The sequence below is a fragment of the Lissotriton vulgaris genome, chromosome 4_1 (assembly GCF_964263255.1).
Source record: "Lissotriton vulgaris chromosome 4_1, aLisVul1.2, whole genome shotgun sequence".
Lineage (NCBI taxonomy): Eukaryota > Metazoa > Chordata > Amphibia > Caudata > Salamandridae > Lissotriton > Lissotriton vulgaris.
In genome coordinates, this window is record NC_141691.1 from 575041340 (window position 1) to 575068759 (window position 27420).

Here is a 27420-nt window from a genome sequence, read left to right on the forward strand (position 1 = left end):
AAGAACTGTTTTTTTTTCTTTTTGTTGTTTTATATTTTTTTATTGTTTTTTTGAACATTTTTTACTTTTTATGGCTTTTCTGAACAGTTTTATATTTTTTTTGTATTTTCTTGGGGGAGAAACAAAACACAGGGAATTGTAAATGGCTCAACTGGAGCAAAAAAAATTCTGCAAAAAATTAGGGTTTTTTCGGGCACTTATGGTTATCCCCAGCACAGATGATAAGTTTAACACTTTGCTCACCATAGCAAATTAACTTACCACAATATTTGCACATGATTTTAAAATCGTTAAATTTGGGTTGTATGATAGGCATTGTCTCTGTTGCCTCTCAACCCGATGGAGTTGGTTCTTTTGATGTTGAGGGTCTAGATGATGATGGGGGTAGCTTACTGCAGAGGTCCCTTACCTCTGCAGCAGAATAGTTGATTGGGTGCCAACGGATCATGTGCCGAATCATGGTATGATTCCCGAAGGAATATTTTTTGTTAGGGTTCCCCCTGGACAGCTCAGCATCACAAATCAAACAAGTCACCTTCGCAGCGTTTACTTTTTTGAAACCCCTTGGGATTTTGTAGAACTGCCATACGAAGTGCTCTTTTGGTTTGTAGGGTTGATGAACTTCTTGCAGGAACTGCCTTGAGCTTCCCTCATCTTCCTCCTCCTCCTCCTCTTCTTCTTGACCACCAATGTGATCTTCTGGTGGTCTTTTTGATGGTTGTGGTGGTGGTGGTGGGGCAGATGCTCCAGCTGCTGCTGCTACTGTAGCCATTTTTAATTAGAATATATTAGAGACAGATCTCCAAACTGGTCTTCCTCAGTCAAAGGACAAAGTCAGAATAAAGAAAAAAGGAGGGGGCTTTCATCATTTGGAAAAAAACTGTTCTGGACCAATGAGAAGTGTTATTTTCAAGACACATGACCAGGGCTTTCATCATTTTGAAACCAAAAGTGTTGTGAACCAATGAAAAGTGTTATTTTCAGGTCACATGACCCGGCGCGCTTACGCTACGCGACCCAGGGCGCACCCCGGGGCACGTAGCGTAAGCGTGTCAGAACGTTTTGCGATCGTATGCGCAAGCGTGCTTCCGGGGCGCTTACGCTGTGCGTCATATGACGCATCACGCGGCTACGCGATACGTCACAATGTTGTTTTCGTTCGTGGCAATAGCGCGAACGGGACGCTCACCGGTACGCGCCCGGGTCGCGCCATAGCACTGTGCTTACCGGTGAGCGCATCGGTACGCGCCCCGGGAGCGCACCGGGGCAAACAAATAAAAAAAAATATATATATATTACATTTCATACCTATAGAGATTTGAAATTTGAAATTCACTGAAAAAAAAATAGGGTTGAGGCCCTATATATAGTTAGGAATTAGCATTTAAAAAACCTTTGAAATTCACTGAAAAAACCATAGGTTTCACACCAGTTATAGTTACCTGGAAATTTTACTGACATAAAACCATTGAAATTCCCACGTTATAGTTAGTTGGACTCACTATAACTTGCGCGTGTAATGCACTGCTGATGACATCACATATTACATCACTCATGCCATGGTCAGTGACATCACTCATGACATCACTGATGACACCATCTTTGTGACAGAGAGACTGACCTCTTTTCACTGCAAAGTAACCCTTGAAACACATATTGAAATATAAAAACTAACATTTTAAAAAAAGTGGACATACCTATACCAGTTACAGCAACCAATTCAGTAATTCCACCATTTATATACACATCCACTCATTCACCAACACTTCTATATAGTCACTCATACATATACTCACTCATCATATGTAGTGAGACACCTATACATCCGTTAACACACCGACAGTCTTCCAAAAGTTGCTCACACACATACTCACACATGCAAATAAACTATTGAACATCCATTTATTTGCATATACAGCTATACATACACTACCACCTTACTTCTAAAGAAACTTACACATACTTACTCTCTTAAACAATCACTTATAGAAACACATACTTATTAAAACAAGAACTGTTTCAATCTCTCACTCTCACATATACTCACTTATATATACCAATACTCACATATACTAGATTAAAACATATGTAGTTACTGATAAAGACAGTAGTGAGACAGTCATTCACTTACTAACACATACATATACACACTCACTCACCCATACAGTCTGGCACATATGCTGTCTTCAAAACACATACAAACAGTGAGTCAGTCATTGATGCATCAGTGTGCTAAGTAACACCCCCACCAAATCATACAGACATTTATACTGATACTAAAAAAAAATCTAATAAGCCATAGAAACACACATGTAGCTACTCACCAACCCATGCACCCACTTATATACAAAGTGAAACACTGATACAAACATTTAAATATTGAAACAATACTCGCTAATATATGTATTCAATATGATACACTTAATAAGCCAGTTAACCAATCATTCTTTTTTTTTTTGTTAAAACATTAAGACACTTATTTAAACATTCATTCTTCCATCGACCTTTACATATACATATATAAAACATATTTATTTTTCAGAAAGGCAAACATTCACTGGATGGTGTCATCAGTGATGTCATGAGTGATGTCACTGACCATGTCATGAGTGATGTAATATGTGATGTCATCAGCAGTGCATTACACGCGCAAGTCATAGTGAGTCCAACTAACTATAACGTGGGAATTTCAAAACCTATGGTTTTTCAGTGAATATATATATATATATATATGAATATATAAAAGAGGAGTGGCTATGGGGGCCTGCTTTTCCCCGAGCTATGCGTGTTTGCACAAAGGGTTCTGGGAGAAGCAGGTCCTCATGGGCCATTTTCAATATGAAATGGAGAACAGGATCTGTTTATGGCTGCGTTTTATAGACAATGTTTTTGTTATTTGAGAGGAGATAGTCTGAGTCCCATGGAATTTGTAGAAAAAATCAATGTGAATAACTACAATCTATTTTTTACTTCACAAAATTGAGTTTCTTGATGTTCAAGTGATGGCAAATAATAACAAACTGGCAACAACTGCCTATAGAAAACCAACAGCAGGGAACGCAATCCTTCATGCGTCTAGCGCACATCCCAAGCATCTGATAGCTAGCATACCCTATGGTGAGGTATTACGACTAAAGCGAATTTGCAGTTCCCCCGAAGAGTATGAAAAGTGTAGAGATGAAAGCATAATAAGACTCCGTGCTAGAGGATACACACATGAAATGCTCAACACAGCTATCAGTAGAGCTAATAACAAAACACAAGCAGAAATATTGCCTCCACATAAGGAATCTGAGGGGGGTACAGAGTCAGGAAAAGACACAGACACGCCGAGGTTGATAACAACATTTAGCAAACAAGAACGCAAGATAAGAGCCATACTAAATAGAAATTGGCCTATTGTGCTGACTGACAGCATCCTGAAAGAAGACCTCCCCAACAAACCACAGGTGACCTTCAGGAGATGTAAAAATATGGCTGTCCAGCTAACACAACCATCAGGGACTAGGGTAGCTGCTCCAACCTGGATGCCAGTGAAACAAGGTTTTTTTAAATGCTCCACATGTCGAGCATGTACCTTTGGTGTAAATACCAGCAAATATAGTACTCCCTTTAGTAAAAATGAGCTGAAAATAAAGGGGAACTTTGACTGCCGCACAGAATTCGCTGTGTATGTTCTCACGTGCACCTGCGGCCTAAGGTATGTGGGCAGCACCATAAAGCCAGTGCACGTGAGAATACTACAACATATTAGAGCAATCATCAACAGCGACCCCACCTACCCAGTAGCTAGACACTTTAAAGTGACACACGATAAAAATATCAAGTGTCTATCCTATTATGTCATCGATGCAGTGTCTTTTCCGAAAAGAGGTGGGGACAGAGAAAGTATGCTAAGGCAGTTGGAGACTAAATATATTCTTAATCTTAATAGTAAATCTCCTAATGGATTAAACACCACTGAAGACATGCACACGTTTCTGTAGTAGATCTGGAATGAAATCTGAACCAAAACTATATCTGTAATTATTCGAACAACTTTATGTATGAATATGTCAATCAGTAACCTCTCATTTCTTATTTTTAAAAATTGCACTTATTTTTTCATATATGCACATCACTATGCACTTTCTGTTGACTTAATGAATTTTAATAATTTATGAGCTTTTTAGGGGGGGTGGTTTTAGATTTCCAGGCTTGGAATTTTAATGTCATGTAACCCAATTTTGAGCTCATATGGAATTAATTAAGACAGTTTACATTGTGAATACAGGTTCTGTTAAAATTGGTTGGTTGTGTATTAATTAAATTAATTAACTTATCTAGTCGCAGCATTTGCACAAATATACAATTTGCACTAAAAAGCGTAATTTTGCACACACTGGTTTTAGGCATTTATGCTGATATGTTTTAGCTCCATATTTTTAATTCTATATTAAACATTGTATCGAATCTTGATTATGAGATGTTTACATAACCTTTGCGTCATATTGCACAAAATATTCCCAGGCATTTATGCTGGCAATTTCATTATAGTTAAAATTCTGCCCCCAATTTATAATGCTGCAAACAATATAATGAAAATGAGATTTAAATCTACAAACATATAGTTTTTAGTTATTTATTGCAAAATGTTGCACATTGTTATATAATGCATTTATGCAGCAAAAAATATACATATATAACATCAACGGTCAGAACCTATTCAAATGTATAAACTGGTCATTACTGATATGTAAGGACATAATGTCAACAGAAGTATCTTTTCACTGTTTATTGTCACATGACCACAATGCTTGAAAAAATGTGTATTTAAAGATGTAACTAACTGCAGTGTCGCTATGTGATCAAGGTTACCAGTTAACCGAAACGCGTCATGCCTGAAATACCATTTAGTGAGAGCAAATAAATCTTCCCACTTGAAACTCATCTGCTGCTTTGTGGTCCTCCTTTCTGTTTGGTGTGAATCGCTGTGGGTGAACAGAAGTTGCAACGATATATGTATATGAATATATGTATATATATATATGAATATATAATTCCTCTCCAAAGACTTAAAACACGCACTCTTGCAGCCAGGCAAGTCAGCTGCACAAATCCCTTTCTTGTTACTTTACGCATTTCGGCTACCCAGCAACCTTTATCACATGTAAAAAACACCAATTGTGTGTCCTTAAGACTCATGAAGTGGCAACAACGAAGGACTAAAGGTGCTGATTCTCATTTCAGCCATCTTGGAGTATTGTACAATCACACATTTCAGAATGGAAAACGGGCAGAGTTAGACATGTATACATTAAACAAAATTGTCATGGTTCTTGAAAATAAGAGTATCTTTCTCATTGGTGTTTCTGAGTGCAGACAAAATAATACTAATACTAATGAAAAATCACAAATGTGGATTGCTTTGCATACACTTCTCAGCCTGCTCATAGAAGGAGCACACAGAAAATATGATATGAACATTGATGTGAGCGATAATCTCTGTTCGTCAAACAGTGAGACAATGTTGAAAAATCATGTTGAAAACAATGTTTGAAATGGAAACAGAACAAAACCCTGTCCGTTAAGTGCTGTAGGACTGCTGGCCAACTACAATGAGTGTGGCAATGAAAAGGCATCAGAGTGATGGGATAGTGCCAGAGGCAAGGGCCTGTGTGAGGTGTCTAAATCCCACGATACTGGGGTTGATGAGACAGGAAAATCTTATGTGAGACGAGAAGGTGGATATATATAATTGCCCCCACATTCACTCTGCCTGTTCCACAAAAGCAACAGAATAAATTCCTCAGGACATGCGAATGAGAAATCTCATGAAAACCAGACACATCTCTGCAGTGTCTGTATGCAAATCTCATAGTCCAACCATTGAAGCAACAATATAAATTAAAGACAATCTTAACTGTGATGTAACTCCCAGTTGTGCCTCCGAAGAAAAGGGTGGGGAACCCATGCTGGTGAACTTATGTGTGAGTGAGTCCTTTCCTTTCCTCCTGCAAATAGAACCAGAAAAAAGAAAGAAAATTATAAAATGCAGATACAGTTAAAAACACAATTTTTGCATAAACCGTGTGTTTCCATGTTTCCAATGCCAAAAACAGTGGCATCCTGGGAGGATGAGTTGTGCCCAATGGGGATTAGGGAAGGGTATGGTAAGTTGGTCAAAATGACTACTCTTCTCGTAGATGGATCCCCAATTCTTCATCCTGGTTTAATCCACCTGGGTTCTTGGTCTGGAAGTCAATGATATATTTGGATTCTTTCTTTCTCAGTTTGAGAACCCTGCTTCTGCCTCTGGTGTTGATCATTATCTGTTCAATTGCTAAGTAGGAGAGGAAAGAAATGTCTGATAAGTGTTTTGCTTTGAAATGATGGGTTAATGGTTAACATGGATCCTTGTTGGTGATTGCTCTCATGTGTTCCAGTACCATTTTCTTAGCCATTAAAGCAGTGCTCCCAATGTACCAGAGTTTGCATAGACATTTAATAACGTATATAACAGGTGCTGTGCTGCATGTGAGAAACTAGGTGATGCATTTGACTGTTTTACCCAGAGAAAATTATTTCCTCATGTAACTGTTCTTGCAAGCTTTACAGTGACCACATGGGAAGAAACCCTTTAAATTGTGTTCCTCACTGGCAGCACAGTAATGTCACTGTGGACCATCATGTCCCTTATGTTGCGTCAACTCCTATAGGTGATGTTGGGTCTGCTGTTGACCGAAGAGCCTATGATGGGATCGCTGGTACGTATGCCCCAACTCTTCACCAGAATCCTTTTGATGTCATTATAATTCTCATTGTACGTCCGAATGATTATGGTGTTGTCCTCACTCTCATCTTCTTCTGTGCTGTTGGTATCGAGAAGGGTCTCTTTTCTATCAACTCTGCTCTGTCTATGGCCTTGTTCAATACCCCCTGTAGGTACATTCTTTCCCTGAATCTACAAATCATGGTATTTTGATCAAGTAGGTATGCGTCTTCAGTGTTGCAATTGCGCTTTGCCCTTAGTAGTTCTCAGTGCTTTAAATGGGGAGCTAAAGGTGAAGGTACTAATGAAAATGAACTGTGGCCTGGGAGTGTGGCAAGGAGGGCTAGAATGCAGTGCAATAGGCGGGACAATGACATATTTTAAAAGAGCAAGAATTTGTTTGAGTGCAAATGATGACACATTGCTTCAATCTGTAATTTATTGTTGACTCCCTTCTTGTATTAAGGATACATTTAACATTCTCTTTCAAATGACACATATATGAAATTGCCAGTGCACAAATGGCACATGAATCACATTTATTATACACAGTTTCAGAAACCATTGGCATCTTATAGAAGAAAAGTAGACCATGATTTTCAACCAACCCATACTAGGTGATAAATTATTGAATAGGTAACAATCAGGTTTCCCTTTTTATCAGAGGCATTGGCCCAATGAAAGTATAATTAGGAATTCTCAGTCCACCAAGAACAATTACAAAAATGAAAGTTTAGTAATCCAACAGGACACAGTTTAGTTAAAAACCAAAATATTCAGAAAGCACGTGCTAAAGTACTGGAACAAAACAAAAAAAGAAAACGTTGTGGGACTGCATTTGGAAGATCAGCATTGTTTCTTGTCCTACATCAAAAGAGCATCCACATAGTTTCAAAGGGGGACTTTTCTTCCCCCTGGTTGTGTGAACGACAAGATGTATCATCAGATGATCTCTTTCCTAGTTGCAGCCATGTTTTAACATATGGTATTGGTTCAAACCTTTGAATTGGTGGGCCTACACTTTTCAAGAACAGAAGGGACGGCAGACTATTTGTGGAAAGACGATTTCTCTTTGGTGTAAGCAGATTATTCATAGAGCTAAATCTTCTTTCACAACCACTGGTGAATACAGCAATGGTTTCAACACCTTTCATCAATGGCATACAATCTAGAGGTATGTAGGCAGCTTTAACCTTCATATACTCTCTAAATCCCCTGCTACTATTCACCACATTTACTCTCAAGATTTGACACACTGCCTCACATCCTTGTCACTATATTATATATCCATGCTGTCTTCTGGCCAGTTTTTGGGATAAAGCCGTTTTATGTGCTGTATAATCAATTTCAAGTTGTCTGCTGTGGGAGTGTGTGTCATTTTAGTGCTGACATGGGACGATTTTGTAGAAGAAAAACTTGTTTCTAGATTTTCAGCTAAGCTCCTGTAAAATTGACCTACATTTATCATAGGAATTTCCCCTTTTCATGCAAGTCTACACCCCTGAATGTAAGCATTTTTGGGCTTCGATGGCTTCTTTACTGTATGGACCAGGGGTGTTAACCAATAATTCAAAGACCCGGACTGCCCCTGTCAGCAATTTTTCTGCATCTGGAAGAGTTGTACGATTGCGCTGAAGCTGGCGCGAAAAGTCACTCAATTCTGCAAAAGCATCCAACATAACACCAACATTCTTTACAAATGAGCAAGATGTCAGAATATTGTTAAGGACAGCATATTTTGCTCTATCTCTGATATCACGTTTTTGGTCAACAGCAGCTTTTGAGAAATGCTGTTGTAGTGAAAAAAAGTTCTGCCAAACAGCCTAACACTCCTTTAACTGGAAGCAACCCAGCGACTGGAAAGAATCCGCCCAATTGCAAGAAAATGCTGCTCAATTTCCCTTGCACACTGCCTCAGTTCCCTTTGATTTTTTTCAGTGAAGCACAGTACAAAGATTATAGTTTGTCAAAGAAAATCTGAAAGTGATTTATGACAGAAATGCCTTTCATAATATCTCCCACAGAAAACTCCAACTGATGATTGCTACAGTGCCACATAAATAATCCTGGATAGCGATTCTGAAGCTGTGTTGCAACTCCAGCCTGCATCCCAAGCTTAACTGATGCACCATTACAGGCCAAGGTAATCAAACATTCTCGAAAAAAGTCCTCATGAAATGCATGCTTGTGTAGACACTCCATCACAGCAGTGCTGATATAATTAGCTTTGGTGCCATCCAGTTCAAGTAAGTAAAAAAAAAAAAAGTACACACAGAATCATTTGCGACTGCACCACGCAAGCAAAGGACAAGTACAGATTTTTCATTAAATGTGGCAGATATGTCATTTAACAAGCATATATATATATATTTTTTCCAATATATCCTTAACAAGTTTTTTCCTCATGCCTGAACCTATATAGTCTAAAATGTCAGCACATGAACTGTTACTATGAAGAACACGGCCCATATTTAATCCGTTCAGCTGTTGCACATCAACATCCATTGAAATATCTACAAATGGCTGCCATGTTTCCCTATGTTATATGCTGTACGGAACACGCGGCATGTTGTTTCCTGTTCTGCAATGTACATTAAATGGGCATGATTTTCCATGCTTTGTCTCAGGGTCTATTGTGCAATATGTTCTGCAGTCACATGAGCTATTGAAAATGTACGCTTTCTGATTTTTTTTCCATAGGGACATCTGCTGCTGACATTTCTCTTTTCCATAATGAGTTGCGTTGCAATCGGACCATTTGTGTGCAAATCTTAAGCTTGGGTTTTATTTGCACCCAATGTTAGCGATCTACATGTTGCGCATGCTATATTCTTTACAGAAATATCGAATTTGCTCAATATTTCAGCAGAGCGGTTTGTCCCCCTCTTTGAACTCCCTTGTAGCATATGTAGTAAAAAGCAGTGTTTTGTTTGGCAAACAGGGCATACTCTCACTAGATTGATGCACAGTAGTGTCCACAGTGATATAATCATCTGCATTATGATTAGTATTCCCACCATCAGATAAAACACATTCAATATCATCATTGAACTCCGACTCCATTTGTTTCCTTTTAGTGCCTTTTGTAACCACTTCCGCAAACTAATTTTCACCACGTAGACTGAACTTGGAACTGTAGCAACCTAACGCATTACACCGACAACCCCTCCCTGTTTGCAATGTCTCACAAAGCCTGACACAGTTAAAATGAAAGAAAAAAAATGCTTTGATCTACAATGACAATACACAAATGTTGATTAGGAAAGTTGCCGGCAAGGGAATTTGTTGAAACAAATAATTAGCAGAAATCAGAGTTAAGTGTTGTTCATAACAATTAGTCGGACCCAACCTAATTGTTATCTGCTTGCAGTTATCACAGTTTGTTTAACTCCAGGACAAAGAGAACAATCGAATAAAACAGCAACACAGGAAATCTTTTCTTATCAAAAAAGATTATTTTTATCTGTATAAAGTTCGTAAAGGGTGCAGTTTATTTTATAGAAGTAATCAAATAATGCATTCAAATGTAAAAGGAACTTCCAAATACACATCTGATTTAAAAGTCTAATCAAAACAAATCAATAACAACTGACTCCTATTTCTTTTATAGTGAAAGTCATTTGCAAACTCAATTTTCAGATGTGGAAATGGACTCTAAAGTTGACGTTTCGGTCTTGCGTTGTTTACTCTGTAAGACCTTCTTCAGGACAACATTTATTTTGCATATGGTGGTGACCCCCTATGGAGGCATAATACAACACATTACCATCATATTCCCGTGATTATACATCTAATTTACATATAAACAGAAGAAGAACATTTATAACCTGTGTGCACAACAGTTTTTAGCAATGCCCGTGATCCAATTGTTTCAGTGCAAGTAATCTCTTTTCAAACATTGCTGTTTGCAGTTATATACCGATTTAGACAATTTTAAGGACCATCCAGACTATTTACTACATTGTGTCAGCTCTAACTGTCTCCATGTGACAACTTACTTAGGGAGATTATTCTTGACAAAAAGTAGAGTGAAACAGGACTCTCATGAGTAGTCCCAGGTTTCTGTAAATAAAGATGAAAATAAACATTTCAAAGCTTGAAAGTATCACAAAGGGTTGAATGCTTACCTGAGTAATTTGCTATGACATGTATTGGTCTGTATTTCAGAGTAGTTCCAATTGCTGTCAAGATTTCTAATTTGTTGATCGATATTATTATCGTTCATGCAAGAGAATCTGTAAAGTTAAAACTTATTCTTGTTATTCATATTTGAGTAAGCTGGTTTTGTTGTAACATTTTAAAGATGTATTTGGGCACTCGGCAATTCTCTTAACTTATTTTGAGGCACTTCACATTTAAACCGATATAAAAACTCACTGTGGTGTTGTCATATGAGCAGTTACCACATTAACAAAACATGTATTCATTGCGCCGACCGTCACAATCTTTGGTTATTCAATTACATCTATGGTCAGTATGCGCTTTATATTTCGTTTTCGCACATTGATGCTAGTTTGAAAAAGGTACAGCTATTAACATGCACTGTTATGAACATACCATGGTAGTGATATCCTTCATGTGGCTGCCACCCATGGAGATAAACATACAGACAGCTTACATATACCTTACCGGTCTTCTAGATGTCTCTTGTATCATGGTAACATTTAGCTCACATTTCGGGTTTTAGATACCCTGTCTGTTACAGTGTTAGTGTGGCATCTGGTGTTAAATACGGCATGCCGAATCTACTTGGCTTCACTACACTTAAAGTAACCATAACATAAAGATAGTTAATCGATCAGGTTTACTGCTAGAGGCTCACCTCCTCCTGCCATTCGGGGCAAATATGCAAATCTTTACGATTTGAAATGCACGATATTTCCGAAAAGACGCGGGAACAGCAATCAACCTGACTGTTGATGTGCTCGCTTTTTAAAGTGTTCTATTCAGTATGGCCGCCATTCAAAAGGAGTTGAAACGAAGTGGCCATATTGGAATGGCATACTTTGTCTTTGTATAAGTGATTAACAATCACTGGTATATCGAACTTCGATTGTTGTGAGATTTGTCAATGTTTAAAAATACAGGTTTTATCAATATTCAAAAGACGATGTAAGAACAATTAGGAAAGTTTATATGTGTTGGTACAAATGACTCGCGAGTATCCGACATCAATTGCACACACTGAAAATCATTGGTGCAAAATTCGGAACTAGAAGTTACTCCAGACTCTGCCACTTGATAATTGTCATGTGGTTATTGATTTTCACTAGCGTTTCTTTAGGAATCCTCCAGGCATAGTGGCCCTCTGAAAGACGTTATACGGGGTCCGTCATTTCAGAATGGCATTGCCCTTACGTTAGTGTTAACGAATCACTGGTCTAACAGAATTCTATGGAAGGTTAAACAGACGATATAGAGTTTATATCTTTTTGTCGACATAGCCTATCACACATAGTTATTCAAGTGTTCAAAGAATATTCAAAAAGAGGGGGAGTTATTTTCAAAACATACCTGTCACATAAGGCTCCATAGGGTCACAGAAGCGAAGGACAATTAAAAAAATTGTTTTCAATTATAACATCAACTGTCACTTGATCATGTGCTCACAGTCTTATTGCAATCAACCTGTCACATTTCCTATTTACATGTAATGACTAGCAGTAGTGCATTGGCTGCAGAATTGACATTCTGAATACTTTTTACTGTCACAATTTGGGTCACATTGTCATTCCAGCGTAAAGAGATCAAACAATAGTTAACATCATAGTTGTAACTTATAAATATATATATTTTATTACAAATTGCACTCAAAGTTACCTTGTAACAATGAAAGTACTAAATATAATGTTAGGTATGGCTTGACTAAACTGAACTCATTGTTTTTACACAATACATGCTAGAGTGTGCCACTCTGTTGCAGAATTCAGGCCCATTTTAATGCTGTTGGCCAATTCAATCTGGCGATTTTCTTTCAATGTCAGAATCTTATCCACATTTCTTTGTCTAATGGTTGGCTTTACCACCTCCATTATCCACCAATTCATCTCTTTTTCAGTATGCTTAAGTTGGATTTAATGGTAAACTAATGGGGCATTTTCAACCTTGCTCCGAATCCTTGATTGGTGCTGCAAGATTCGCTGTTTTACCATTTGGGTGGTCTTCCCTATATAGGGGTAGACCACAAGGCCATTTTATACAGTATACCACATTCGTGGTTTTACAATTTGAGAAGTGTTTAATCGTGGTAACTCTGCCATTAAGTTCAAAGCTTTTGATGTTATTCGTTGAAGTGCAGGCAATACAGCCATTGCACTTGAAATGCACTTTCACTGGCGTTAGTTGTTTCATGTTATCCACCGTGTTAGTTTCTTGTGTCTCATATGCATGCACCAGCCTATCTTGTAGATTTGGACCGCGCTTAAAAGCAAACAGTGGTTTCTCAATACGTTTTGGCAGTGTTGACAACAAAGCCCAATGCTTATTGACTATTTTCTTAAGTTGATTTGTAACTGTACCAAATGTGGTTACACATACCAGAGGTGTTTGATTGGTTTTCTGCTTTATTTCAAGAAGCGCATCACGGTTACTGTACCACGCTATTTATAGAGAATTTTATAAGAGTCTGTACGGATAGCCTCTTGCATGTCGCTTATCCTTTAGTATCCTTGCCTCATGGAAAAAAATCCAAACGCTTAGTACAATTTCTCCTCAAGCGGGGAAACTGCCAAAGGGCAGCCCATTCCTCAAAGCCTTTGAGTGATGGCTGTTGTATTTTAGCAAAGTATTTCTTGCCGTTGGCTTAGTAAAGAGGGTGGTGTACAGGGTGTTATCGTCACCAACTTTGACTGTAATGTCAAGAAAATTCATTTGGCTATTGCTATTTTCCATGGTAAATCTAAGATGGGGGTTTCTGATGTTTAACCATTCATGAAATTGTGTAAGTAATTAATTACTCCCCTTCCAGATCAAAAAGACATCGTCTATATATCTCAGCCAACATGAAATGTTGGCTGGGAACGGGTTGAGAGAATGGTAGATGTGCTTTTGTTCGAAATCAGATACATAGATATTCGCTATATTTCGGGGGCGTAAACCTCCCCTATTGCTACTCCCTTGAGTTGTTGATAGAATGTTCACAGAGAGAAATTCTAATACAGTCAATGATAAAATCTGTTGGTACTTTATGTGGTCTCGACCGTGTATCTAGGAGATCTTCTATTATCGTCAGTGCTTCATTCTGTGGAATATTAGAATAAAGACTTTCAATATCCATAGATCCTAGAAGTTCATTGTGTGGGTCAAACTCATGATATTCAAGTCTATTAATTACTGCAGTGGTATCTCTGGTGTAAGTGTTGGATTCAACTGCAAATGGTCTTATAAAGAAATCCGAGTATTGTGCCAAAGGTTTTAATATCGAATTACAGCCAGAGACTATTGGTCTTCCTGGGGGCATCGAGACATGTTTATGGACTTTAGGAAGTATGTATATGGCATGTACTGTTGGAGATTTATTAATTAAAAAGGCAGCTTCCTTCTCGCTTAACCATCCCCATCAAGGCCCTTGAGACAAAGCGATGCAATCTCTTTCTGTAGTCTGCTCGTAGGGTTTGATGCAAGTTGTTTGTAGTTTGACTCAATTGTTAGTTGTTTTAACATCTCAGTTTTATATGCTGTGCGATCCCACAAGACTATCCCCCAGCCTTTGTCGGCTGGCTTTATTCACGTCATCCATGGAGGCCATCCTTTATCAATACAATCGGGGGGATAGGAATTCTTGGGCCGATTATTCTGTCAGAGATTTCCGTTGCTAATCCCCAGGATTGTATTGATTCTTTAAAGGGGCCCTCCTCTAGATCATCCCAAGTCTGGCAATAATTGTTCGCAGACTGTTAAGGAGATCAAGCGGGGGAAAAAAGGTCCAGAGGGGAACTGCTGGGCTGCTGGAACTGGAGACCTGTAAATATACAAAGCACGAAATAAGTAGCACTGTTACCCGCTATACTAACACACTATTCAAAGAAGCTACTCGTTCCTCACCTGTATGAACGAAACAGGAATGCTGAATATCTAGGGCAAAGAAAATGGGCAACTTCTCATCCCCCAGGTTTCCTACTGTAAAAGAAAAGTGACAATTTCGCTATTACTAGGCTTCCCAGGAATTAGCCACCTTGCTATTATGAAGAAGAATGAGGACACACCTACCCTATTCGGAATGAGGAAGACCAGACTGACCTCTTGTCTTCTGGCACTGATTATTTCTCTCTACCCCTCTCCTCCAAAGGGAAAGAACTTTAACGCTCTTGTTCGTTCACAAAATAATATCATTCCTTTCCCCTGATAGAGTTCCGTAATACATTACATCATGTATCAGCAGTAGGTAAACATATGTGCAGTCACCTTGATTTCTTTGAACACAAAGTTCCCCCAGGAAATAGTTACTGCGGTGTCAAAATGAACCAAAACTAAAGCAAGCCCAGCAAAAAAGAAAGTAAAACCTTCACTTCCGCTATATCCAATATAGCAAAGAATCAAGTATATTGAGTCTTCGGCAATTAGACGCAATGCTCCAAGCGTTCAATAACCCCAAAGACCAGTTAAACCAAATGTCAATCCTGCAGTTTTACCGGGTAAACTTCCCCGAGTTTCCCAGCAGCCAAAACATAAATGAACCCTAAACAAAACCTGTAGTAAGGGTCTCAGCGATGCGGGCGCTTCCGAAGCCCCAGCCAGTAATCCACAGGTTGCACCCACACTCACACGAAGATGGTTCCCGGGTCCGGAGATGCGGGCGCTTCCGAAGCCCCAGCCAGTAATCCACAGGTTGGACCCACACTCACATGAAGATGGTTCCCGGGTCGGGAGATGCGGGCGCTTCCGAAGCCCCAGCCAGTAATCCACAGGCAGAGAGTGAACAAGAACCTAACACTCCCCCAAGAAAACGAGAAACACTGGAACCAAACGCTACGCCAGCAAACCAAAATAATCAGCAGCGTTTCTTCCTGATTGATTCATTAAATGCTTTTCCTGACGCATAACGTCATTCCGGCGCGGCGCTCATAGGATCATGGGATATGTAGTTTTGAGTCCCATGATTCATTCAGACAGCAGGCAGTGATTTACCAGCGGCCGGGAATCCTGACACTCTGCACCCTCTGCACCCTCTACACCCTCGATCCTCATTGAGTAACTCTGCACAGTGCAGCAACACCACCTACATGGTTCGAAGGAGATATCACATTCTTTACTACAGTTCACAGAGAGACGCTTTACAAACCGAGGCCAGAAGGCTGCTTGCACTAAACACGCTGTTTGTGTAGAACAGACACGGCATAAAGATGCTTGGGGCCCTGGGACAAATGTATTTTGGGGGCCCTTGTCTGAAACCGTATTGAATTTGATCTCATGTCAGCTCTTCATGCCTTCTTTGGCCATGTCACTCACATTGCACAGGTGCACTTATCTAAATTCCAAATAATTTTACATCTAAAATTCATGGAAAATGACTTGTTTTAAATATTGTAACTATTAAAGTCATAGGTGTAACCTGTGTCCCTAGGAACCTAAGAGGACACGGACCCCTCGTTCTCAGCAAAATACTGGTCCAGGGACTTAATCAGTTCAGCAGGGGTTTTGGGGTTGTGAAGATACCAGGGTTTGATCGGGGCAACCCGTCCCTCGGCACCCACACTAGCGTCGATCTGGAGCCACAGTGGGGAGTGATCTGATATACCCCGGGCCAGATGCCTAATCTCTCTGACAGAGGAGGCCTGCACCGCCGGCATCAAAACATAGTCAAGTCTAGAGAGACTGCTGTGGGCCCCAGAGTGGAAGGTGTATTGTACCTGTCCCGGATGCATCAACCTCCAACAGTCTACCAAACCCAGTGTCGCCAAAAACCCACTTAACCAAGACTGTGACCTGGTGAGGTTTCTGGGAGGGCAGCGATCTACACTACCGGAGACAACTGAGTTGAAATCTCCACCCATCACCAGGATATCATCCGGAAGCCCCAGTACCACACGCCAAAGATCATCAAAAGTCGAGGTCTGTAGACCAGCCGGGACATATACAGAAATCAGCGAGATAGTCCTACCCTCCCACCTCCCTTTGAGGGCAGCGTAGCGCCCCCTGTCATAAAGGATCATGTTGTCTATTTCCAAGGGGAGAGAGTTCTTGACCAGGATGCCCACGCCCCTAGAACCAGTAGTGAACCCAGAGTGTGCAGCAAGACGATATCCTCGCCGATTCATGGCGTGACAAGTGTTTCCAATCAAGTGCGTCTCCTGCAACAACACAACATCAGGGGAGAGGTGTCTCAACAGTTGCAAAACTACTCCCCGCTTTATCCTATCCCCCAACCCGTTGACATTCCAACACAGTAATTTCAACCCACTACCCCCCATCCCAGAAATGAATGCAGACTCCACCCTGTAGCGAACACAGTACCCAGATCCAAGAATAAAACAATACGTTGCCTTGCAAGAAAGTGAAACATACCCAAACTCCCCCTTCCACCCCCAACATAAACCCGTTACGATACCCCCCACCCTGCACCCCTGCGTTAGACTCAAAAACATCCCCAACTTGCAGTGTGCCTGTCGCCCTAACCTTAAACTAGTCTACAAAAAGAAACCCAGAGGAGGAAAGAGTCCCACTCCCCCCGCCACCCTCGGGTATGCCACCATAAACCACATAAGTATGAGGGACATCAAACCGAGCTGTCTATTAAGTTAATTGTTCGGAAATCAGGAACCACATTGTCATTCTTGCTCCGGCACGCCACCCTCTGCTCCACCCGAGTGTTCCGTTTGATAGCTCCGCTTTGGTAATGTATCCAGCCAGTCGCTCACGCTCTCGGGACGATCGAAGAAAAACATCCGGTCTTCATATTCGACATGGAGCATGGTTGGAAATAGCATTGCATATTTCAAGTCCATGTCTCTCAACCGTCGCTTCACCCCCTAAAACCCCATCCTTTGCCTCTGAACGAACTGGGTAAAGTCCGGGTAGAAGCTCACCGTTGTGTTTTCAAACTTCACGGGGCCGCCCACCCACGATGCCTGCAGGATAGCGTCTCTGTCTCTAAAATTGAAAAGTCTGGCGATAATCGGCCTCGGAGGGGTACCCGGCTCCAGCTTCCCACCAGGTACTCGGTGCGCACGCTCCACGGCAAAGAATTTACTTAGGCCTCTGGGGTCGAGGTGATTTAGGATGAGGTCCTTCACAAGGAGATCTGTAGCTGGATTTTCCGATTTTTCAGGGACCCCAATAATACGTACATTATTGTGTCTGGCCCTATTTTCAAAATCCTCAAGTCGACGAGCCATGAAATCATTGGAGGATCGCAGATTGCCGACCTCTGTCTGTAAATCAGACACATAGGTCGTGAAACTGGAGGTCTTTAGATCTAAGGATTTGAACTTCTCATTAGTCTTCGATAAGTCCGCTCTAATCAAATTGATGTCAATGCCTACGGTGTCGAGCTTAAGGGCGAGAGCCTCATATTGCTGGCCAATGGAAGTCTTAATACCAGCAATGGTGCCCATGACATCCTGTAGAGTCAACTTGATCGACGCAGCCGGGTCTCCCCCCGCTTCCTCCAGAGTCCTATTCGTACCACCGGGGGACCCCTTGGGATGGGTATATCGATCCATGACGTTCGTTTGAATCATTCCCCCCCCCCCCCCGAAGAGGAGTCTTGGTTTTCTGCTTCTCATTGTTGGGCCTGACCGCCATGCTAGGCAATGTGCCCCCGAGGGGCCTGTGAGACCTGGTGAAAATGGCCCTTCGCGGTCAACCCACTGTAGTCTTCAAAAGCAGGCGCCAGCAGCTGTAGCTCAGCACACAGACACTCGCAATTGTAGCACACGGTGGATTCACAGAGTTCGTCTAGACCTCGGGCAACCAGATCGATCTTGGGATAGGACAAGGCCAAGACCCAAAAGCGAAACCGAAAGTTAACTCCAAGGCAATGAGCAGATCCCCGCGGGCCGTTGTTGTTCAACTACTGCCCAGGCGTCTCAACGACTCGAGCCCCAGGTGTCGCCATGGGGCGGGCCTCAAAAGTTCAGGTTGTCGTAGAAGCGGTTCCCAAAGTCCGAATCAATTTTTGAAAGCAGCTAATCTATCAGCTTAGCTCCATCTCCAATAAACCGTCGTCATAATCAGGATATCGTTCAGGATATATGCGGAAGGCGGCAAAGGTCTCGGATGCGCGCGAAGCTCCTCCCCTATTAGTCATTCTTGTCTTGCTTTTGCTCTGACTCTTTCTGTGGTATTTTGAAGGACTTTAGTGGTGTAACCTCTTAGTTCAAACTACATGAATATTTCCTTTGCTTGATTCCAAAATTTGCAGTTTCTGAGCAATGTTGTTTGCCTCATAATATCTCTTTGAAGGGCACACTCCACTTCAAAGTCTTAGGGTTCTGTTCTGTTATGTTAATTAATTTAAAAAGTTTGTAGGTGCCCTAGCAACGGGGCTTCCCAGTGCTGGACCAGAGTACCACACCAAAAAGAGCAGCAGGATCAGGACCTCCTAATAAATGAAAACCTGGGTGTTTTCATGAGTTCAAAATGATTCTGGATATTTCTTAGCTCAAGAGGCAAACTGGTCGAGCGCGCCCAAGCCCAAACTCGAAAAGAGCACACACTGGCATGTTTCCTGTAGTACCTGGGAGTCACTGCCAGATTTATCTAAACCTAGGGAAGTGCTCTGGTTGGAAGATAAGATTGCATTAGATCAGACCGCATGGAAGCACCTAGAGCATTCATGATCCTATCCGCAGTGCTAAGGTTTTTAAATTGAATTTGCTTCTCCAAAGGCACCCAGTGGAGCTTGCAAAGAAGGCCCGAGTGGAGCAAAACGTAGGGAGGGGAAAAAAGCAATCTGGCCACTGCGTTTTGGACCAACTGTAACCTCTTTAGGATAAATTTCATGCAACCTAGATGAAGTATTTTACAATTGTCTAGGCATGGTACAATGAGAGACTGAATAATCATCTGAGGAATATGAGGTTGAAATAGGCCAATAATAGGTTTCAGTCTTCTCAGAAGGCCAAAGCAAGTGCTCATCAGAGTGGTAAGTTATTTCTCAAGGCTAAGGGTGTCATCCAACAATATTTCCAGATTCTTCACAGAAGATGTGGATTTGGGGGCCCTAGGCTGTCCGGCTACCAAAGCTTTCCCCAAGACCGAGTGTGTTTACTAACGAGTGGGTTACCGGAATTAAATTTTTAGACAACTGTTGTCCATCCAACTGTCCACTGAAAACATGCAGCTCTTGAATTTAGTCATATCCTTAGAGGAGTCAGTGGAAAAATAAATCTAAGTCTGCGTATGAGGCAATACAGACCCCAGTGTGTTTCACTATCTCTGCCAAAGGTCTAACATATAAGTTAAATAAAGTGGGGCTCAAAGAGGAGCCATTGAGGCACCCCATGTTTCAAGAGTCTGGGAGATGAAGAGAAAGGGTAGGAGATGACCTGGAAAGAGTGGCAGCTAAGGAAGGATTTGAACCACGATATTGCTTTACCCGGTATGCTATGTATTGAAGGTGCTGTAAAAGCAAACTATGAAGGACGGTGTAGAAGGCAGCACTAACCTCTAAAAGAATGAGGGTTGCCAAGCCGCCTTCATCAACCTCTTTGTCAAGTGTCTCTCTGACAGCCAAAGGGCAGATTCTGAGCTATGTTGGGACCTAAAGCCGTTTTGGCTGCCCACTGTTTGCATGCTATATGCTATTTCCTGAAGTCACTTTTTGGTGATTTGTCAATTGTGCTGCATATTCTCATTTCCTTGATGTAGATCCCAATGTCTAGAATGTCAATTTGAATGACACTGGTGGTATGCATACATTTTAGATTATGTTCATTGTTATTTAGGAATGAGATAAAACTTTCTGAACTCTTATTGTCACCATCCCAAATAATAAAAAAAGTCATCAAAAAATCTTGTCCATAATTTTACGTTTTGATTATTTTCGGTCCATACCACCTCTGCTTCCAAATACCCCATCAGCTGGTTCCCATATTTGGAGGCAATGGTTGTCCTTATTGCTATTCTCTGTATTTGTAAGTAATATGTGCCATTAAACATGAAGACATTGTGAGTCAGGCGAAATTCTAACATTTACAATAGCAAATTGGTTTGCTCAATGCAGCTCACTGACCTTGCTCTCAAAAAGTATTAGGATGGTGTAAGACCATCACTATGTTGGATTGCGGTACATAATGAGGCTACATCCATTGTTGCCATCAGATAATTCTCCTTCCATGGAATCAATCCCCTGGATCTTATTCAGGAAATCCTCTTATTCAGAAAGTCCGTGGAATCTCTTGGGTATGATCGTAATGCCATTACATATTGGAATAGAGTATATCTATACATCTTGATGAGTTCTCCAATTGAGAACTATTGAGCTCACAATCGGACGACCTGGTGGGTTCTTTAGGTTCTTTTGTACTTTTGGTAAAAAGTAAATAGCTAGTACAAACAGATTCTCACTTTCAAGTATTTATATTTATTTGTCAAATCCAAGTTTAATCATTCCAAAAAAATGTGATATTTGTTTTCACTTTCTTAATTGGATTGCTATTTAGCCTCATATAGGGCTGTTTGTTTTTCAATTGTTTTTCTGCTTCTGACATGTATTTATTGCATTCTTGGATCACTATATTTCCACCTTTGTCATAGGTATTCATCACAACTTGTTGATCTTACTGTAATTCCGTAGAATATTTTTTTTCCTTTCATCACAGGTTCTTTTTTGAGCTACCACTATTTCTTGAAATAAGTCAATTTAGCTTCCAGGAGGCATTTGTGGGCAACAAGGAGATTTCTATTCCCATTATTTCACTAAGTTTTATGTCTGATATGTCTTGCAAAGACTACCCACTCTCCAGGTTTTCAGATTCTTCAGATTCTTCTTCCAATATTACCAAGGCATTTAGGTCAGGTAGATCATTTACTGTTATTATTGATTCCTCTGTATCATCTGTTTCTTCTCTGATTGTTTTGGAATTTGTCAGGAAATATTTCTTAACTTTTAATCTTGTGAGAAATTGCATAGATCTATAAGTACATTTGCCAGATCAAATACATCATCTGGTCAGAAAGATACCATTATTTGATTCTCACTTAAGGTTTTAGATGAGAATAATCCCCTGGTTCTCCTTTGTTAGTTGCTTTCTTTTCTTTACTTTCTCTTTTCTCATCCTTGTTTTGTCAATCTATTGCTTTTCGGTATCCTCCTTTTCCTCTCCCTCTGCCGCTTTTGGATACACTTCCCTCTCCCCCTTTTTCTTGTACACATTTGGGTTAATTTCATCTGCAGAGCTGCTCTCTAAGCTGTCAATAGTTTCTGGTACTCCCTTGCACCCGAGGGCCATATCTATGCTCTCTCTGTTTCACATGAAAGTCTGATGCTATGCGAAAGTGTAGATTCTCTCAATCTCTATTGGATTTCCTGGCTTTAATTGTTTCTGTTATAAATGGGGGTCTCTAGTTGGCAGTGGCTTGCACCCTGTTCAAGTGTGGGCCCTTCCTTCTAGACAGGATACGGGGGTTACACACCCAGATAAATCCTGCTCACCCTCTTGGTTGCTTGCCATGATCAGTCAGGCTTATCTCAGAGACAATATGTAAAGTATTAGTACATAACACACAGTAAAAGTGAGAAACCTAAAAATAAACCACACTAGTTTAGAAATATAAAGTATCTTTATCTAAACCAAACAAGACCAAACTGACAAAAATCCAACATAAAGAACTCAAAATATTATTGTAAAAGGCTTCAAGCAATTCTGTCTATAGAACTCTATGAATGTGATGAATCTACACAAAGTACCTCAATGTGTCAAAACCCAGAAGGCACAAAAGCCGTAGAGGTGGGAAGTGTTGGATAAGGCAGCGATGCGTCAGTTCCTGAGTCCACAGGGAGGGGATGATGCATCAGTTCAGACTGTAGGGGGAAATGATGCATTGAAATCCAAGACTATTCTGGTCTGAGGGGAATGCATCAGAAAAACCTGGCGCACAGGTGCCAGCCATGGAAATACGGATGCGCTGGAGGTTGATGTGGTGGCGGCAAACAAGAGCTGCATCAATTTCTTCAGCCGTGATCCCACAATGCGTCAATTCTTCCAGATGCACAACAGGGCCTTTTGTTGAAGTCAGTGAAGGCATCTCGGACTTCTGAGACATGGTGTGCTGAACTCTGGCTATGGCAGTTTCACCGGTCACAGACGGGTGCTGCATCAATTTCTTTGGGTCTATGGCAGCGGTGCGTGGAAATTTCCCCCGCATGGCAGTGCTGCATCAGAAAAAATGTTGAGCTTAGAGAGCCCAAACTCCAAATCTCTAGTGGATCCCATCTGAAAGTTACACTTGTAAAATATTACAAGGCAGTGCCAATGATAGCCTATTGAGAGAGCTAATTCTTGCAACAGTGAAAAACAAAATTGTCAGTATTTCACTATCAGTACAAGCAAAACACTTCAGTACATGTCCTACCTTTCTCATACACTGCATCCTGCCCATGTTGGTACCTTGGGGCCTGCCTTAGGGGTACCTTAGAAGTATTAAAAGAGCAGGTTTGGGCCCGTCAAGTGGGTGCATTTACTAGGTCAACATGACAGTTTACAACTGCACTCACTGATACTGCAATGACAGGCCTGAGACAAGCTTAAAGGACTACTCACATGGGGGGGCACAACGAGTGATACAAGTCCACAAGTACCATTTGATTACAGACCCTGGGCACACACACTGCACTTTACAAGGGACTTATCAGTAAATCAAATATGCCAATTATACATTTTATGTTTATGTTCATCTTTTGTTGTTCACACCTACAAGCAGTTGGCTTAATTATCCTAATTTGTAAACATATAATTGTAAAGTACATGTTAGTCTAATTGGTAATCCGTGTTATATAAACTTGTAGATTATTATCGAAACATTGTAATATCGGCATGATCATGACTGGCAGATAGTGAAAAACACTTGTAATTCTTGATTATCTTATTCTGAATGGAAAAACTTCAGACAAACTCAGACAAATGATTTCGAATGTTCTCCCTTTTGTAATAAGTATACAGAGATTCCAACACAAGACAACAAAAGAGAAATAAAGAAAGTGAGAAATTGAGAAAGTGCTGGTGCATTGTTCCTCATTTCTTTCTACTATTAGTGCATATAAATACATTTCCTTAAAGATTCTTTAGCTCACCGTTGTAATTCTGTTTCATTGCATATATGTTATTCTTAGAATTGTATCCTCAATTCTGTTGGTGCCTCTGATTTACAGGGAAATATAACCATATATTTTAAAGTAGTTCATGCGCTGAGAAAAACATCACAATTCAAATATCTATATAAGATCATATATTTCAAGTTTGTCTTCTCCTTGTACACTTGAAAAAAATATTTCTTCAATTGGTGTAAAATTTGCGTCCAAGCTTTCATACACTTGATGAGAGTTCTTTATGAAATATTATAACATATACAGTCAAGCACATTGGGTACTAATTGAACAATTAAGTTTAAAAATACCGAAAGGCCATAGCTTTAAAAAGAACACAGTCCTACTAGGTTCAATGCTAGGACTTAATTTGCTTCATAAATCTACTTGTTCCCTCAATTCTAAATGCACCGGTCAAAAATACTTAATCATCAATACACGTATAAAAAAAAATCTACAACCACGATTAACCAGAACCATTTACAAAAAGAGTAAATGTAGAATAATGTATTGCACAATATATTATAAAATTAATCTTGGTCAGGACTCGAATTCCCAACCTATTCAACATGTCATCATTGCTCCTAATCATGGTGTCATCCTGGGCCCTTGATTCAAACAAGCTTATTTCTAATTAACAGCTGTAACTATCATCAGAAAAGAAACATGTCTACTTGGGTCAGGTATAGAATACATGTTTTTTAATAATAGTCTGCGAAAATGTTATAACATAAAACTCACTGGAAGCACATAGACTAGGTGAAAACTTTCTCAAGGCAGATATCAAATATCTACATGTATCTAATCATTCATAGAGTATAAAACGCAACATTTTAATTCAAAAGTCACCAAAGTCCCAATACACAAACCATGTTCGGCAGTTCAGGCATAACACAAAGATATACAGATAGATAAAATATTTTTGATATACTAGTGAGCAATCCAGGTCAGGACTCAAAAACCCCAACATAAATTATATCTTCAAAGCTCCTAATCATTGAGCCAACCTAAGCCTTTATTCCAGTCAGAGTTAAACACAGAGCTCCATCTAAGTCAGTGGTCTTTAAACTTTTTGATGCCGGGACACCCCCATCAAAATATTTTAGGCATAAGGACCCCCTCTTGACAAAAATTTCTAGAACCTAGTATTCCTTATCATTGACAACCATACATGTTCTCCAGAGAAATGGTCAATCTGGGTTTGCACCTCATTAGTACCAGTTTAACACCCAAATATAGCAATAAGCAACAAAAAGGTAACCAGTGCCGCTTTACTAAGGGCCTTCTACAGTGCGTCAACACCTGCTGCTGCTTTTTAGTAACTTTTAAACCTTTTGATTAAATAATTATTTTGTTAAAATTAGCAGATTAAGCTGCAGATGATGAATTATGTGGCAAATGCGGCAAATCTATAATTATGCTAAAATCGCTGTGGCCCCACAATCACATAATTCCAGTGGACCTTGGTATAATAGCTATAATGCATTGGCTGTAACTTTATTGCACGGCATTAGAGGAAAACCATTCTATATTTCATGGGATGCTGATAGCTTGGGATTTACAGCTGCATGTAACTGGAGGTAGCTGAACATCATTCATCATAATTAAAACATACGTACGTTTTCAGGTCTCTCACCATTAGGTAGTTATATATATAATATCGGGCTGCTTTAGTGAATAACAAATACATGCACTATCATAAATTATAAAACCTCCATCCAAAAGTCTGTGTGAAACCAGAGAACCACAGAATTAATTTGTGGTTAGTGCAGTGGAGAATAGTGACTTGTGTAGGTGTAGTGCTATGAAGCAACTGCCTGTGACAGAAAGCATTGTGAATGTGTAAGTCTTTATTTTATTCTTGAATTAAACACAGTATAAGATAGACCCCTACAAAATGAGCAAAATGTTTTACGATAAAATGGTGCTTCCAAAATATACACGCTGCTTCCAAAATATGGGAGCTTATTTATAAGCCCCTTGCGCTGCCGGTGTGTAATTTTTTATGATGCTCTGGTTGTGCAAAGTGCAGACTCATATCTACAAGGCCACGCAAAGTCAAATCAAATCAAAATAAGCTTTATTCGATTATCACAAGGATATCATAAAAGCATACATTACATTAATCAATTTATAATTAAAATCCAGATATAAGTCTATAAAATGCCAAAAGAAAAACGTAGCTTCGCAGGGAACAGAGGAGTTAACATTTTCCACAAAAACAATATTAAGAAAGTTCAAAAAACAATAAATAAGTATACAAATTCATATGTCACATCATAACGAGTTCCTAAATTTTAGCAGCAATTTCAAAAACTTTTCCATAATAAGTATCACGTCCCTATTCTCCAGTTGTTGTAAATGGGCAAAAGCGTCTTTAGAAGACCGCAGACCCCAGGTCTTCAATAGAGGTTTCAATAAAAATTTTCTAGGTACTAGATAGTATTTACAGAAAAGTATAGAATGAATGTTGGATTGAGATGCAATATCATCACATGGGCAAGGGGGCAGGTTTCGGGACCAGTCGTTACAGGAGGGGAAACTAATTAACCGAAAAAAGGAGCCCAGTCTGAATCTAGAGAGGAGCATTCTTGAGAAACAAGTAATGTAGTAGCGAGATATAAATGTAGTCCCTGGATCATGGTAATCCTTTGAAAAACCAAAACTGAATTTAGGGAAATGTGGCTCGATTCTCAGGATGGCTGTAGGGTACCTCTGTGTTATTTACCTGATTTGCCCAGGATAGTATAGTTAAGGGGTCCGAAAAATCTACCCAGCTAACTGTCCCACTAACATCTAAATTGGTACACAGGGAAGCACTATTTAAAGGTGCTACATCAGGAGTTGTATCAGTTACATTCCCTATCTCATGGCTATCCAATCTAGATAGGGCCCTTGTATTACCTGGAGCTTTAGTATCGAGCTGAGAACCAACTATAGGAAGATGTACATTTTTTTGTGGGTCCAAAAACTCAAGAAAAGATCCTTTCTTCCGGGTACTGTTTTTACGAGAAGGGGACCATGCACACTCATCGCCATTTAAACTCCCCTAAGATGTTTTTGCAATTGAGTGTTTTGTGGGCACTGTGTTCGGCTGTTGATATTTAGAAGGATGTTCACAGCAGTTTGTCAAATCAGCATCTAAGGTGGAGAGTCATTCAATATCGTCCAGGCCGGAAAGAGGCGCGTATTGGTTGTAACAAGGAATATTCCACTGAGGTGTTTCAGGTGGCATACAATGACCATAACCGGCGAAACCATGTGGGAAAGAACGGAGAAATGTATTTTCCATACCTCTTGGCCTTGAGGGGTAGGGGTTATATAATTGTCTATGGTGCTGGGGAAAAGAGTAGTTATCATAGAGCTGTGTTGGACGATAATTTTTACGGGGCATCAAGGCTTCAGGATAAGAGTAACTCAAAAT